This window comes from Gymnoscopelus microlampas (assembly GCF_963454915.1).
Source record: "Gymnoscopelus microlampas genome assembly, chromosome: 20".
NCBI lineage: Eukaryota > Metazoa > Chordata > Actinopteri > Myctophiformes > Myctophidae > Gymnoscopelus > Gymnoscopelus microlampas.
The window spans coordinates 4867009-4872039 of NC_139957.1; the positions used below are offsets into that span (position 1 = coordinate 4867009).

Consider the following 5031-nt stretch of genomic DNA (forward strand, 5'->3'; position numbering starts at 1 on the left):
CTAAGTACATTTACTCAAGTACTGTACTTAAGTACAATTTTGAGGTAATTTTACATTACTGAAGTATTTCCAATTGTCTATACTTTTACTTACTATTTTATTTACTATTATTTGAAAACTTTAGTTACTAGTTACTTTGCAGATATAAATGATTACATTATAAAACATACATTAACCACTTTAGCCTTATTTTATACATCAACAAGCTCACACGCTATTTTCAAACGTATTAGCACTTTTACTTTTGGTACTTTAAGCACATTTTGATACCAAAATGTGTTGTACTTTTTACCCATATCACAAACAAGGCTACTTTATGTGTGTTTTCGTTTGTATTTTGGGGGATAGAGATTAGATTACATGCAGACACAACATTTGCATGATAGGTGTTGATGGTTTCAATGTTCCTATTGTTTCATGTTTCACTCCTGAGCACCGCCTCTTCACACCGTGTCTGTGAGATGTCTTTGAGCCAGTGTTGCCAGGTTTTTTTTATAATAAATTTGCACCAAGAATTTTATTTGAAAATAGCAGTCTACAAGCTCACAACGAGTTGCATCACGAGTATATCTTGTATAGCTTGTATATCTGCCATCTTCAAATAGCCGATGTATACAGTAGGTAGGTTTAAAGTGCTCATGTGAGTCATGTGACCCATAATCGCTTCTATTGGGCTTGTTTTTCTAGACCTGCTTGCTTGTTTCTCTCACAGAATCTGGCAACCCTAGCCACAGCACGGGGGCGTGTATTAGCCAAGGCACCAAGTTGGCTTTACAGGATAGCAGTTTGTTGTTAGAGAACTCTGCTTGGAAACTATTAACTGCATGATGAATTTGTTTAATTTGTGAGTAAAATGGCAACAAACACGAGTAGAGATTTATTTTATGCATCGGGTGCTGCTTCGAGTCCTCGCAGACGCCAGCCTTCGACTCCGAGAAGAACAGAATTATTAGGTGGTCCTCTTAGCTGGTCGAGAGCAACGCTGCTCGGGATGATGCTTTGTCTACGTTGCTGCCTCTGCCTGCACCAAAGAGCAAATAACATCAACCTTGCGGTAAGTGAAATTATGTCTGACTATATAGGCCCTGTGTCTACTATCTAGAAAATTCTTTGTATGAGTTGCTTGTAGAAAAATAAGTGTAACTAATGTTCTGGTGGGCAACCGGAAGGCTCACCCCAAAACACGATCGCCACCATTTTAGGGGGAATACCAGGTAGAGATTTTATCGGATATGTGCTGGATTTGTGCCCGGGTGACTGTGTTTGGGGCGAGTGTTTTGGTATTCCTTTGGTGGTTTGCCAAAAGCATTGATTTCCTCAAATTGACCTTTTATAATCATGCTGTTTACAGGAGGCTGTGAGGCGTCTACACAACTCGGAGAAGAATAACCACATTCAATCCAAAAGAAGTGTAAGTAACCAAATTCAACTATATCACAATCATGCTTTAGTAAGTGGGGAGACCAAGCCCCACCAATTTGATTTGTGGTGGGGGATAGTGGGGGGAGGTAGGCCTGTGGATTGAGTTCCTGTCCTGGTGAAATGTTTTAACTGATAAAAAAAATTGCACATGACTAAAAACTAACACGGTTCTTCTCTTCCAACAGGGTAAATTCTCCACATAGTATTGATGTTGCAGCTCATCTTTTAGGAGAACTAAGCATTAGTTTCTGTAATGTTGATCCTGTTTTTATAAAAGGTAAGCGCACATGCATAATACACTCACAGTATTCACATAAGCTATTTGCATCTTAATAGAGTGGGCTAGACCTGCAGAAAACAGCAAACCTGTATTTCTTATTGTAGCCTACTTACAGGGCATTGTTTTGTCTTTTTGTATTCAAAGACCCCTGTGTTATAATTGAAAATAAATAATTGTAATTCTTTTTTTCTTCTTCTGTTTTTCTTCAAGGCTTCAAGGACTGCCATTTTGGATCTTCAGCCCTCCAGCAGTCCAAAGTTCAGGAGATCATCTCCAAAACCTCATACCAAACGCTGCATTCTCCAGGACCCAATGCTTGAAGACACAGAGCAACTCCAAAGATGTACTTCCATTTTGGATCTTCAGCCCTCCAGCAGGAAGAAGTTCACAAGATCATCTCCAGGACCTTGTACCAAACGCTGTGTTCTCCAGGACCCAATGCTTGACGACAAAGAGCTTGAGGACTATGTTTTTAGTGCAAACTTGTTAACTCAAATCTTTGCTTCTGGGTCCCTGGAACAAAATATATTTCTTCCTGTGGATTATACCAGGGACACATGACTTGGATTTAGCTCTTCCTTGGACCCACCCGTGGATTACATGAGTAGCCTACAAGTGACTTTGTTTTCCTTTTCCCGCTATTTTTCTTTGCTCCTCCTCATGGCACTACTTGCTGACTATATGTCAGTCTATGTGGATTATGCGGTCGACACACACTGACATTTTGCACCGTAATCCTGTGTATAACGCACTGACTTTTGACTTTTTTTTCCCAAGCACCTTAACTAACGTCCATAAGTATATCATGCACAGTATACATTGCTGCTATGTTCATGCACATATCTTATCTCAGGTAGCATACTAGTGTGAGTATATAGACACACATTTCACCCACTTTTTTTAATTAAACCTGTGATGTGACAATAAACCTGATTCTGATTCAGAATATTTGAATATATATATTTTTAGAGTGAACATTTTTAACTCAAATCTTTGCTTCTGGGGTCCCTGGAACAAAATACTTTTCTTTGAAACAGTTTACCTTATCTGTGTGCTCCTGTTCCATTGTTTTGTATAAATGTATTTTTCTTGATCAATAAACATAATTACATGAGTTCTGCCTATGTGTTTTTCTATATTGTTTGTGTGTGTGGATATATATATATATATATATATAAATTAGTGCAGGTAGTGGGGGGGGACTATAAACCATCCCTCCCGGTGGGGGGGGGGGGGGGGACAAGCCACAGCCCCTGGGAGGGGGGGGGGCGCTATAAACCACCCTTCCCACTGAGGGGGGGGGGGGGGGTATAAACTAGGGGGTTTATACAAGAATTAGCATGCAGAATGTGGGGTGGGTGGGTGGGGTTATAAGCCACAGCTTCCAATCAAATGTAGTTTTCTGCACATGCTCAGAAGTGGTTGGGGTGGAAGGGTGAGAGGGGTGGGAGGGGTGGGTGTGTGAGGTCCTTGCTGGCCAGACACCACAGGGGGTAAATGCAAATGAAGGTCTCAGAAATGGTACATACACCTGAATATGTGGGAGGTATGTGGGAGGTGGTACATTAATGAATGAGGGCAGCATACACACACATACTCCCTTAAGTATCAGGGGTATGCCTGAGGGATACCCTCCCAAAATCATTGCTTTTCACCCAGTGTACCTTTATATTTAGGGCCCGAGCACTGCACAGTAGTGCGAGTTCCTATTGAAACTGCAATGATTATTATTCCCGATAATGAATCGGGAAAATGAGGGCCTAAACCTACTCAAAAAGTTACGCAACTTTGCACACACATCACAAGTGCCAAAAAATTACGTATTTTAATTGTTTCAAAAAGGGGCGTGTCCTGATGGCTCAATAGCGCCCCCTACAAAAGTTTGTGCTTCAAGCCCGACAATACGGTTTCACCTACATGTATAAAAATCGGTATACACCTGTATCATGTCCCTACTTACGAAAAAGTCTCTTGGAGCCATGACCGAAACCAAACAGGAAGTCGGCCATTTTGAATTGATAGTGGCATTTTTGTGCATTTCACGGCATTTTCACGCGTTGTATTTTAACAAACTCCTCCCACGTGGATTGTCGGATCCGCCTCAAATTCGCTCGGAGTACACAAAAGACGTTAACGATGAAAAGTTATCAAAAGCTTGAGTTTTTGTAAAACGGCGTGACCGTGGCAAAGCGTCAAACTTCAAAGCCAAACAGGAAGTGAGAATAGCCGATCTACAATTCCTATTGGCTGGGCTTTAAACAGCCATAACTTCGGTTGGAGGCCTGTACAAATTTGGCATGTGGACTTAGACCACCAATAAGGACGAGCTGTAATTGCTGAAGCCCCGCCCCCTCTGTGTTCCTATTGGCTGGGCTTTAAACAGCCATAACTCCGGTTCCCAGCAATCGAATACCTACGCAACTTCCTAGGTACACTTAGACGGCCAAAATGGACAGGCTGAAAGCGTTTCAGCTATGTAGCCTAACTTTTCAGCTGATTGCTATACAGGCTTGTATCGTACACAGAACGTCGAGGGCCCGGTCATTGCTGCTTCCAGCTTTAATTTATTTTTCTTTCTTGAGTATAAGTATAACAAACAAAGAAGGAGCTACGTATTTCTGTTCTAGTTTAGTGTCATTTAGTGAGCATGTGTTGAAATTCAACACATTGTAATGAATTCAACTTTTCAATGCTCTGACATCAAATTGTAGGAGGGGAGGAGGGTTTACCATCAACTTTCACCAGCAAAAAAAAAAAATCAGCAATGAGCTCAATATAACATATAATATATCGAAATCGGTATCGGCTGATATGACCCTGCAAATAATCGGAGATCGGATATCGGCCATAATTTCATAATTGTGCATCCCTAAATTGAGCATTAAAAGGAGCCTAGTTAGAGGGCACAACTTGTGTGATGTCAATATCACTGTTACAGCAGTGCAATTCTTAACAGAAGTGCACCCACCTGATATGAAACAAGCTAGTAGTTTACCTTCATTTAATCTAAGTCACATTGATATGAACCATAAATGGAACATATTATCGGAATGCTCCTTTTTCAAGTGTGATTTGGCCATGAAACAGCCACAAGCACAAACACATTTCATTCAAAAACATATAAGCATTTAAACAAAGTGAAAACACAATAGCACACACGTTACAGACCTAAGAACAATGAAGAATCAGAGGAAAACAATCACAATACTCACCTCTCCATCATCATCAGTTGGGTTCCTGGCACTGAGGACGGACACTGGAAATATGCAAAACATGTTCATCTAACTGATATTATAAATGTTAGCATTTTGTTCTCTGTCCCCCTGGCC

At 40.8% G+C, this 5031-nt stretch overlaps 1 long non-coding RNA gene across 1 annotated transcript; it reads left to right on the plus strand.

The window, feature by feature from the left end:
- The first annotated feature begins 402 nt into the window (after nucleotides 1-402).
- On the plus strand, nucleotides 403-2014 carry LOC311035727. Its single transcript, XR_014599768.1, has 4 exons — nucleotides 403-1054; nucleotides 1352-1411; nucleotides 1608-1699; nucleotides 1913-2014. It is a non-coding gene; the product is annotated as an uncharacterized lncRNA (long non-coding RNA).
- Nucleotides 2015-5031: the final 3017 nt, after the last annotated feature.